Below are 12,962 nucleotides of genomic sequence, written 5' to 3' on the forward strand. Positions count from 1 at the left end.
TCCTCCTCCTCCTCCTCCTCCTCCTCCTCCCCACAGCCGAACACAGGAGACGATCAGAGAAACTCAGGTTTAAGGAGCAGAAAATTAAGACTGCTGATTCAACCTCTTCAACCTCTGCATCAGGAAACCAGCACGGGCCAGAGAAAGACCTGGTCCTTAGGGTCTGAGCTGATATGGGGAAGGAAAGGAAAGGAAAGGAAAGGAAAGGAAAGAAAAGGAAAGGAAAGGAAAGGAAATGGAAGGAAAGGAAAGGAAAGGAAAGGAAAGGAAAGGAAAGGAAAGGAAAGGAAAGGAAAGGAAAGGAAAGGAAAGATAAGGATAGGAAATTTAAGATAAGTTTAGGAAAGAAAAGTAAATGAAAGGGGAAGATAAGGAAAGGAAAGGAAGGGAAAGAAAAAAAGATAAGGAAAGCATGATAGGAAACGATAAGGAAAAGAAAGGAAAGGAAAGGAAAAGTAAGTAAAGATAAAGAAAGTTAAGTTAACATAAGGAAAGGAAAGTTAAGATAAGGAAAAGAAAGAAAAGATAAGGATAGGAAATGGAAGATGAGGAAAGGAAAGGAAAGGAAAGGAAAGGAAAGGAAAGGAAAGGAAAGTTAAGATAAGGAAAGGAAAGGAAAGGAAAGGAAAGGAAAGGAAAGTTAGGATAAGGAAAGGAAAGTTAAGATAAGGAAAGGAATGGAAAGGGAAGGAAAGGAAAGGAAAGGAAAGGAAAGGAAAGGAAAGTTAAGATAAGGAAAGTTAAGATAAGAAAAGGAAAGGAAAGGAAAGGAAAGGAAAGGAAAGGAAAGGAAAGGAAAGGAAAGAAAGTTAAGATAAGGAAAGGAAAGGAAAGGAATGGAAAGAAAGTTAAGATAAGGAAAGGAAAGGAATGGAAAGGGAAGGAAAGGAAAGAAAGGAAAGGAAAGGAAAGGAAAGAAAGGAAAGGAAAGGAAAGGAAAGGAAAGGAAAGGAAAGGAAAGGAAAGGAAAGGAAAGTTAAGATAAGGAAAAGAAAGGAAAGGAAAGGAAGGAAAGTTAAGATAAGGAAAAGAAAGGAAAGGAAAGGAAGGAAAGTTAAAGAAAAGAAAGGAAAAGTTGACATGTGTGAAGCTTCCCAGTTGAACAGGTCAATAATCCTGGTGATGAGATTGATACTTAAGTTTCAGTTTTTTTTCTCTCCATCTGTTTGTGCTTATAGCTATGGAGATAGAAGGAACTTTATGTCTTCTGCAGTAAAAACAGAAACTTGTCTTTGACACGGCTCCAAGTACGAGTTTAAACATACAAACACAGTAAATGTCGCTTTAAAAATCTTATGTCATTTTGTTTAAGTGTGAGAGGACGTGCCTTATTAGTGTGGATCTTTGTAGCACCACGGTGATTTCTGTGGCTCTTGGTCTCTGAGTGGTTGGCCACCCTTGGTATGGAGGGTCAGAAAAGGTGAACTCCAACAACATCACAGAAGCAGCTAAAAGTGCTAACTCTAAGAACTGCTGATCCACTTCCCTGTGGTCTGAGTCTTCATGGATCAGATCCTCGGTGATTTCTCCAGACAAACTCGTGAGGAGAGTTTTTCAGAGACAGTCTGAAGGTCGGAGCAGGAAGGTGACCTCGCGCCCAGACCTCGTGATGCCTCCTTCAGAGCAGAGATGGTTTCATATGCTGTCTCCGCTCTGTCCGAGAAAAGACAAAGAGCTTCAGTTTCACTTTGTTTCCTGCTGCAGACCACAGAGAGGACGGATCAGAGGAGGTGAAAGACAAGCCGCAGACCTGAGCGGTCAGACCCAGGACGGAGGAGGGGAACAGACAGGAGCAAGTTTAGACGTCTTTAACTTTGCTCCGGGCGATGACCTCTGCAGGCCACCGTATGATGCAGAGTGATCTTAGAGCGATGAGACGCTCGATAAACTGTGATCAGGACCAACGTGACGCTCTGACCGTCCACAGGCTGCTGGACGTCAGGGGGATTATTTCACTCCTCGTCACGGTTTGCTGGGGTGTTTCATGTCGGGGTGAGGCCAGCCCAGACCTGCCTGGACCAGTAAGGGGGTCAGACTCAGAGCTCTAAGATCAGTAGACACACACATACAGGTATAGAGTGTGTGTGTGTGTGTGTGTGACGGTGTGTGTGTGTTCCTCCTGCAGACTAACAGCATCATTAGCTGCTCCATCTTTGTTCCTCAGCCGGACGCTCTGACAGCCGCGCGGCGCCATGATGGATGATAACTTTCACACTCCTCTCAGGAACTTTCATGATTCCTCTTCATCTTCATCCTCATCCTCGTCCTCCGTCTCTCCACACACACATTTTCATCAGTGACTCCTCACAGACAGCTCGGCGTCACTTTGAGGAGCGATAATTTACAGGTTTGGGATTCAGCGGCTTGATTCACGTCTGCGTCCGTCACAGGAAGCATCTTTTTTTTTTTATCACCAACCTGAGAGTCTGGATTAGAGAAAACCCCATCCCGTCTGCAGACCGCGCCTCCATCAGCAGCCTGCAGGGGGCTTTCACTTTCAGCAGATTCATTACCGACTCTTAACCCCCGACCTCACCTCCCCCCTCCCCCTCTGTGACCTCCAGCTGATGGCTGAAGTGTGCATTTGTTTCGTCACAGGGGACGAGGTTATGGCCGCAGTAACCGCTCCTTTCAGACGGATGATATGATGTGCTGATGAACCCGCGCTGTGATGGGTAATTGAAGCTATAACAGCCTGCCAGCAGCGACCTCCTGTGATTGATGTGGCTCTGCTGGGTGCAAACAGGCCGATTGCAGCGCCGCCGTACCCCTCAAACACCGACAGCAGGGTCAGAAATTGGAGTCAGGGGGTTGATGGTCCATCAGGAGGCGGCTGAGATAGAATTTACGGCTTCAAATGAGGAAAAGACGCCTCATTTTGGAGGCGTGACTCCTGTAAAGCTGCAGATGAAACGCTCTCAGACATCGTGGGTTCACTCATGCGGTGGCTGCAAACGATGCTCATTAGGAGGAGCGTGCCGCAGATTCATCAGTGCACGCAGACGCCCAGGAAAAAGCACTGATGTGGACGAAACTGAAACGATAATAAAAAAAATCCCTCCACCTTTCTGCATCCATGCTTTTCCTGTTCAGAAACCAGGTGGGGGGAGCATGGAGCTCACAGGCTGTTAGTCCATCACGGCGCTGACACACAGAGACAGACACTCACACTTCTGAGCAACTCCTGCCCCATTAACACAGGATAACTATCACCTGGGGACGTCTGAGTAATTTGTAATAATTAGGAGGACATCTGTGTTTTTAGTCCTGGGGGAAAAGCAGGAATAGGACAAATCACACTCTGATGTTTTTAAACAGGTCTCTGTGGATTTCTCTGATCTTTTCTGACCAAAGGTGAAAGCAGCGGAAATTATAAACAGAGGTATTTGTCCAGCACACCATCCTGGGAAACATTCGGCCTAGCACCGGTTAGCATCGACACGCTACAGGCTGCTCACATGTGTAAACGATTCAGTCGTGGTTAAACGCTGCATATATGGACCAACAGAGGAGCTGCAGGTCTGTAGGGGGCGCTCAGAGGATCATGTCTCTGTGTGCAGAAGAAGCCTGACCTCTCTAAACATTTTATCTCTGTCACTGAAACTTCAGATGATGAAGTAACAGAGCCCGGGTTCACTCAGGGACAGGATCTGGGACTCTGCTGCTCTGTTTGATTGGTTGCTATGAGCCGAGGGACTCCTGACCTTTGACCTCAGACCCTGAGAGCTGTTAACAAGGCTGGAGAAAGTAATGGCTTCATCAGCGAGAGACACCCGACACTGCTGATGGAGCAGGTGGAAGGAGAGGGGTGACAGCCAATCAGACGTCAGCACAGCAGGGGGGGGGCCTCCAGGGTTAGACGCTAAGTAAAGATGATGATGTCATCCTCATTCAGACAGGTTTGGTTTTTTGTGCTGATGGTTATTTACTGAGAACAGAGATGAAGAAACGTCCTCAGAGGAAAAGTTTGAAAGTTGGTGAAAGGTGACTGTGAGTTTGACGAGAGCTCTGAAACTGTTTGACCTTCTTCACCTTCAGTCTGCGGGTTAGCATTTCAGCTAATTTCATTATCCTCTCATTAATTAACTTCACGTTACGCCGTCCCCAGAGAGCAGGGATTAGGAGGTGGAGTCCATCAGGCTCTGAAGACGTGTCCTGGCTGCCGTCCACGGCCGAGTCCTGAGAGGAATATCTGAGACAGACCGCGCTCAGCGGGGCTGACGTGACGGTGAAGTAGAGAAGAAGAAGAAGAAAGAAGTCTTTGAATCACACACCTGAGGAACCACAGGAACCACAGGTGTCTGAGCGCTTCCTGAAGTAAAATTAAAACCATATGAGTGAAAAATAAAAAGCCAGTTTGGTTTTTATTTCACAGCGTGTTTGTTTCCTCAGCAGCTTGTTTCCATCCACTCTCTTTAGTATTCAGGTGATGTTTCCTGAAGGTGACTCTGTGTATTATTTATCCCCCCCTCCCCCAATTACTGAACAGCAGCACCAATCAGGAAACACCAATCAGAAAGGATCAGACCAAGGGTCTTCAACCTGCGGCTCTGGAGCCTCATGTGGCCCTTTAAATCCTTTGCAGTGGCCCCTTGGAGCTTAAGGAAAAAATAACTAGATTAAAAAAAAATTCTTACACAGGGTATTGATAATAAAAAGATTGTGTAAATATGATATCAAATTGGACTATCATTTCGTTTTTTCTTTTTTCTTTCTAAAAAAACACTTTGTTTCAATTTTTTGTTTGAAATTTTCGAAAAATTTTGAAATTCCAAAATTGTAAAAAAAAAAAAAAAAATTGTCAAATTTTTGAAATGCCAAAAATTTTTGACAATTGAAAATTTTTCTTCTTTTACCTTTTTTTTTTTTTTTGCAAATTTACCAAAAAAAAAAAAAAAAATCAAATGCACAAAAAAATTTAATTTAAAAAACTTCTGGTTTAGAAACGTATTCTCTAGATTTTAACTTTGTATACAATTTATACACATTTTTGTCTCTATTGTGAAGACAAAGATTTTGTGGCTTCTATATATATATATATAAATATATATATATATATATATATATATATATATATATATATATATATATATATATATGTATGTGTATATATATATATATATATATATGTATAATATATATATATATATATATATATATATATATATATATATGTATATATATATATGTATATATATATATATATATATATATATATATATATATATATATATATATATATTTATATATATATATATATATATATATATGTATGTGTATATATATATATATATATATATATATATATATATATATATATTTATCTTACACAGGGTATTGAAAATTAAAGACAGTGATTACATATGATATTAAATTGGACTATTATTTTTTTTTCTTTTTCATTTTTGAAAAATGCTTAATATCATTTTTTTTTAAATTTTTTTCAAAAATCTTGAAATTCCAAAATTGTTAAAAATTTTGGCACATTTTTGAAATGCTACTAATTTTTGACATTTTTAAGAAATAAAAAAAATGTTGCTCATTTTATAATTCCAAAAAAGGAAATCTGCAAATTTTTGAAATAATTTTTAAATTCTACTTAAAAAAATAATAATTGTGAAATATTCGCAAATTTATCAAAATAATAAAAGAAAAACATCAAATGCACAAAAACTTATTATTTGAAAATTCATTAGATTTTAACTTTGTATGCAATTCATACACTTCTTTGTTTTTATTGTGAAGACAAATATTTTATGGCTCCTGAATAACTTTAATCCAGATGATCTGCTATTGTTAATAATTAAAGCCAATTAGTGCATGTTAGATGTTAAAAACTCTGGATTGTGAAACTGTTTTTGGTGACAAACACCAAGTAGCGCCCCCTGCTGGTACAGAAAGTCATCGTAGCAGCGTCAGAGTTTGAGCTCCGTGTCAAACTGACGTGTCTGGAGTCTGTGGAGCTGAAACATGATGCTAACAGATCCTGCAGCTAGCATAGCCTGTCTGGATTTACATGTCTTTGTATTTATTAGCTGAAGAGCTGGAAGATCAAATTCGACCTTGGGTTTCCTGTGCCCTCTTTAAAGCTCCTGTATCTCCAGCCTTATTTCTATAAACGTCAGGAATCAGACACACACTGTTAGCACGCCGTTGTGTCTGGCTGCTCTTTATTCAGCTCAAACTGGAGCAGGTTTCCTGTTAATCAGAGGTTGTTGGTCTGACGTCCTCTGCTGCAGAGCAGCTGATTCAAACCCCGTCTGGAACAAAATGTTCTGGTTATGAGCTCGGTGCATCCTCCGTTTTTAATAACTACTCAGTCAGTAACAGATAACCAGCCCTGACTCCCACAGACCAAACAAAGAGCGTCCCCGTGCTCTGCGTCCTCTGTGTTTTCAGGTGTTCACTGAGAAGTTAAATGTGAATGTGAAATCCTAAATCAGGCTTTTCTTCCTCCTCACCTCTCCGTCACGGTGCAGCCTCTCTGCTCTGCATAATGAGCTGGGGGAGAATACAATTATTGCAATTACCCACAGTGAGATGACCCCAATCAAGCCATTCAACAGAGGCAATTAAAAACCAACGCGCTGCCAGCTTCATGGAGCTGGGATTCAATAGGAGCTGAGTTTTTCTGTGACCGCTGCAGAGGAGACAGGACGAGGAGACAGGACGAGGAGACAGGACGAGGAGACAGGACGAGGAGACGAGGAGGAGAAAAGGTCTGAGGTTTGACCTCTGAAATCTGTGATTTAAAAACACCAAGGACAGAAAAACGCGACAGTTTAACATCAGCTGTTAGAGATGGATCTGATCCATGAGTGTCTGTCACTTTAACTACAGCAAACACAGACGGAGACAGATCAGTACGAGATTTTTCAGATATCCAAGATTCTGCCCTACAGCTGTTAACAGATTTCTAAATTTAGCTAAAATTATCATAAATGTTGGATATGTGCCATTTTTTGGGAGTTTACCAATAAAACTATTTGCAGTTCTTCAGTTTTTATTCCTGTTGTAATGAAGCTCCTGTCCTGAGGGGGCACTGTGGGCTCCATGGTGCTGTGCTGGTTTTGTTTGTAGTCCCTTTTTGTCCAAACATAAATTGTTTTAAATGAGCGTTTAGTGACAGCAGGAGGTTAGAGACGACCTTACAGCACCCATAGCTTTAAAACCTGGTGTTTGGATGCATTTGGGATTTAGAGACATGATGAAAATGGAAAAAGTTGAAAAAAAAAGCGATTTCAAAATAAGACAACAATACATGATTTGCAACAATTTTCACCGACAACACATCAAGTTTTTACAACCAGTGGCTGAAGCTAAACCCAAAAATCACAAAAAGCAGCTTCACAACTTACTTTGACTGAGTTGGTGCCTAACTGGAGGTTAGCACGTAGCGACGCTGAGCCTGTGCCTCTGAGCAGCACCCCCTGCCTGTGACCTGTGGTTTTGGAGAAAAAAGCTGCCAAGCTTCTGTTGTTTGGTTGTAGTTTCTCATGAGCAGCAGTACGTGCAGACTCTGAGCTCCATCTTTACTTCGTGGGCTCCCTTACGATGTGAGCATCCTGGGGTTAATCCCTAAAACGCGAATAGCTTTGAATCTGGAGTAAAATCTTAAAAACCTCCATCAAAAACAGGGTTACTGAAGAAAACTCTTAGATTTGCAAACTAACACTTTCTTTGGCAAAATTGATGTTTAATGAGGGTTTTCTTGAACGCGAAGGTTTTCTTTTTGGGATTGAAGAGCTGATCATCTCACTGACCTTTTTCTGTTTTTCCCACAAATAAAGAAACTCAAAAGAAGAGGAAAAGAGTTTAAAAACATCCTGTGACAATTTGGATCAGTTTTTTTGAGAATTTACTTTAAAACTTGAGTTTAGTCTTGTTGGCGATTACTCATGAATAAAGCTGAATCGTCTGCGTAGAGAGGAACCACACACTCAGCAGCTGATATGACCACCTGTGTGTGTGTGTGTGTGTGTCAGTGTGTGATCAGAAACCTGTCCTGTAGCTGTTCATGGATGTATTTGGCGTGTGATGGGATGTGACAGGTCTGTGGCTCTGCTTCCTGCTGCTGGGAGGCTGGGAGTTGCCACGGCTACCACCCGTCCAGGTGAGCAGCAGGCTGAGCATCAATCTGCCTCAGACCGTCCCTTCCTGCTCTCTTTCCTCCACGGCGGCTGGAGACGGAGGTGATAATGCGTCCACAGTTACCGCTGGATTTACATGAGGCCTGCTGGGACGCCGCGGGACGGCGGGGTCGGTGTCAGGGCCGTTTCACAGCTCTGTTAACGCTGAAGTTATGGATTCCTGGAGGATTATCTGCTGGTTTATGAGGCGCTGCAGACAACAGCATCACATCACCTCCACGTGTGAGCGCTGAGACGCGTAACGGCCCAACACGCCGTCAGCCGAGCTTCGTTTAGAGACGCCGCAGCTTCATTTCAGGAGTGGATGATCACGGTTAGAGCTGCAGATAACATCATGGAGCTGCAGTTTGCTCCTAAAGCGTCAGTTTAACCCTCAACTCGCCGTGAAGCAGCCTCCTGTGCTCGCCGTGGAGTTAACCTTCAGCTGAGCGAGGAGTCGTCAGACGTTTAGAGCAGTGAAAGAGTTTAATCAATGACTGTGTGACGCCACCAAACCAAGGTCTGAGCTGTGAATGAATGTTCCAGATTATATAACTTCTTCTTTTCTCTTCAGAGCATTTTTCAGCCGATCATTCAGAGAAATCTTTTATAGAGAGATCGAATGCGTCAGCCGTAGGCGAGAGCAGAAAACAGACGGTTATCAAACCGTCACGGCTTTGAAACACGGCGAGGGATGATATTCAGAAACACAGAGGTTACAAAGGTCAAGATCACGTTTCATTTTTTAAATTTACTGTGAGAAAGAAACTGAAATTAACTTTTTCTCTGGAGAAAATCTTCTTTTTAATCAGTCAGCCAGCCTTTCTGTCGATGCTCACAGGATGTAAGAAGTGACGCCTGTTTTTCTGATTGTTTGAGCTTTTAAAGATTTCAGTGATCAGTTTATAGATCATCAGAAAACGATCAGGAAAATGAGCTTCGTTATCTCCACAGGACAAGAAAAGTGTCTCAGCAGCTTCAAACAAAAAGGAAAAACATGAGGAAAGATTTGGAGAAAAGATCCAAGTGTCCGTCTGTTTGGATCTCGCTGCGTCTTGGTTTTGGCAGCACTTTCCTCAGGATCCAGATCTGAGTCAGCCCTGAATCAGCAGAGTCCCCGTCCTCCTGTGCAGACCGTCCTCGCCGTATGGCCCCGGGCTGGCACAGGTCTGAGGCCGCCGCCCTGCACCCCGTGTCCGAGCAGCCGTTATGTAACGCCACCTCCTTCACCGAGCCTGAGCTCGCTGCAACAATCTGCTGCTTCTCAGGGCGTCGCGACCACGAGACGCTGCAGATACCAACGCTGAGCGAGGAACCACGAGACGCTGCAGATACCAACGCTGAGCGAGGAACCACGACCACAACACGCTGCAGATTCCAACGCTGAGCGAGGAACCACGACCACGACACGCTGCAGATACCAACGCTGAGCGAGGAACCACGACACGCTGCAGATACCAACGCTGAGCGAGGAACCACGACACGCTGCAGATACCAACGCTGAGCGAGGAACCACGACACGCTGCAGATACCAACGCTGAGCGAGGAACCACGACCACGACACGCTGCGGATACCAACGCTGAGCGAGGAACCACGACCACGACACGCTGCAGATACCAACGCTGAGCGAGGAACCACGACCACGACACGCTGCAGATTCCAACGCTGAGCGAGGAACCACGACCACGACACGCTGCAGATACCAACGCTGAGCGAGGAACCACGACACGCTGCAGATACCAACGCTGAGCGAGGAACCACGACACGCTGCAGATACCAACGCTGAGCGAGGAACCACGACCACGACACGCTGCGGATACCAACGCTGAGCGAGGAACCACGACCACGACACGCTGCAGATACCAACGCTGAGCGAGGAACCACGACCACGACACGCTGCAGATACCAACGCTGAGCGAGGAACCACGACCACGACACGCTGCAGATACCAACGCTGAGCGAGGAACCACGACCACGACACGCTGCAGATACCAACGCTGAGAGAGGAACCACGACACGCTGCAGATACAAACGCTGAGCGAGGAACCACGACCACGACACGCTGCAGATACCAACGCTGAGCGAGGAACCACGACCACGACACGCTGCGGATACCAACGCTGAGCGAGGAACCACGACCACGACACGCTGCAGATACCAACGCTGAGCGAGGAACCACGACACGCTGCAGATACCAACGCTGAGCGAGGAACCACGACACGCTGCAGATACCAACGCTGAGCGAGGAACCACGACCACGACACGCTGCGGATACCAACGCTGAGCGAGGAACCACGACCACGACACGCTGCGGATACCAACGCTGAGCGAGGAACCACGACCACAACACGCTGCAGATTCCAACGCTGAGCGAGGAACCACGACCACGACACGCTGCAGATACCAACGCTGAGCGAGGAACCACGACACGCTGCAGATACCAACGCTGAGCGAGGAACCACGACACGCTGCAGATACCAACGCTGAGCGAGGAACCACGACACGCTGCAGATACCAACGCTGAGCGAGGAACCACGACCACGACACGCTGCGGATACCAACGCTGAGCGAGGAACCACGACCACAACACGCTGCAGATTCCAACGCTGAGCGAGGAACCACGACCACGACACGCTGCAGATACCAACGCTGAGCGAGGAACCACGACACGCTGCAGATACCAACGCTGAGCGAGGAACCACGACACGCTGCAGATACCAACGCTGAGCGAGGAACCACGACACGCTGCAGATACCAACGCTGAGCGAGGAACCACGACCACGACACGCTGCGGATACCAACGCTGAGCGAGGAACCACGACCACGACACGCTGCAGATACCAACGCTGAGCGAGGAACCACGACCACGACACGCTGCAGATACCAACGCTGAGCGAGGAACCACGACCACGACACGCTGCAGATACCAACGCTGAGCGAGGAACCAGGACCACGACACGCTGCAGATACCAACGCTGAGCGAGGAACCACGACCACGACACGCTGCAGATACCAACGCTGAGAGAGGAACCACGACACGCTGCAGATACAAACGCTGAGCGAGGAACCACGACCACGACACGCTGCAGATACCAACGCTGAGCGAGGAACCACGACCACGACACGCTGCGGATACCAACGCTGAGCGAGGAACCACGACCACGACACGCTGCAGATACCAACGCTGAGCGAGGAACCACGACACGCTGCAGATACCAACGCTGAGCGAGGAACCACGACACGCTGCAGATACCAACGCTGAGCGAGGAACCACGACCACGACACGCTGCGGATACCAACGCTGAGCGAGGAACCACGACCACGACACGCTGCAGATACCAACGCTGAGCGAGGAACCACGACCACGACACGCTGCAGATACCAACGCTGAGCGAGGAACCACGACCACGACACGCTGCAGATTCCAACGCTGAGCGAGGAACCACGACACGCTGCAGATACCAACGCTGAGCGAGGAACCACGACACGCTGCAGATACCAACGCTGAGCGAGGAACCACGACACGCTGCAGATACAAACGCTGAGCGAGGAACCACGACCACGACACGCTGCAGATACCAACACCACAACATGGACACCATGTGGGCCTGGACTCAGAGCTGAGACAGACTCTGAGGACAGAGGGAGACCCGGCTCTGACCAGGAAGAAGAATCCCTCCAAAATAAAAGAGTAACAGGAAAACCACGATGGGAAAACAACCAGAGACAGAGATAAGTTTCCTGACTTTGTTAAAAGCGAGTCAGCGCAGAGTTCAGTCAGGGATACGAAGTAAAGCACACAGAGAGGTTTCTGGTGATCCAAGATTCAGACTGTGCACAAACTTCATGAAAGGCAGCGACGAAAGAGAAAGAAGAAAAAACAGTTACATACAGCTAGTCCTCAGCACTGCAGAGGGCACTAAAGTGTTTGAAAGGGCCCTTTAGCGCCCCCTGTTTGGGACTCCCCCAAGGCAGTACTTGAGCTCTTTTCTTTTCTCCGTTAGGTGGGAATTTTGACCCCAGAAAGGACACTAACGCACACATTTTGTGCCCAATTATCACTTAAGCGAGCATTTACACCTAAGAGGGCACCTTAGTGCAGTTTAGCTCCTGAGAACACCATCAAGCTTGTGTCTTGGCTCATAAAAGGGCACCTTAGCGCATATTTGGCTTCCAAAGAGGCACTTTAGTGCATGTTTTGTGTCCAAAAAATTCACAAAAGCGAGCATTTTGGCTTTTAAGAGGGCAGCCTAGAGCACGTTTGGCTCTGAAAAGGGCACTTTAGTAAATTTTGGCTTCTAAGAACCCACTAAAGCTTGTGTTTTGGCCCCATAAGGGCACCCTAGCACATTTTGGCTTTAAGAGGCACTTTAGCGCATGTTTTGGTTTCAAAGAGGGCACTTTGATACACATTTTGTGTCCAAAAATCACTTAAGCGAGCATTTTCACACCTGAAAGGGCACCTTAGCTCACATTTAGCTCCTAAGAAGGCCATCAAGCTTGTGTCTTGGCTTCTAAAAGGGCACCTTAGCCCATATATGTCTTTCAAAGAGGCACTTTAGTGCAAGTTTTTGCTTCTTAGAGGACACTTTAATGCACATTTTGTGTGCAGAAATCACTTAAGGAAGCATTTTGGCTTCTTAAAGGGCGCTTTAGTGCACATTTTGCTCTGAAGAACCCACTCAAGCTTGTGTTTTGGCTCCCTAGAGAGCTTTTAAGAGCACATTTGGCTCCAAGAGGGCTCATCAGCACACTTTTTGTGCCTAAAAGTTACTTTAGCAAGTGTTTTGGCTTTTATGAGCACACCTTAGTGCACGTTTGGCTCTGAAAGG

This window comes from Halichoeres trimaculatus, unplaced genomic scaffold, assembly GCF_033239565.1.
Source record: "Halichoeres trimaculatus isolate MK-OKI-2021-1 unplaced genomic scaffold, fHalTri1.1 fHalTri1_scaffold_21, whole genome shotgun sequence".
Classification (NCBI taxonomy): Eukaryota; Metazoa; Chordata; class Actinopteri; order Labriformes; family Labridae; genus Halichoeres; species Halichoeres trimaculatus.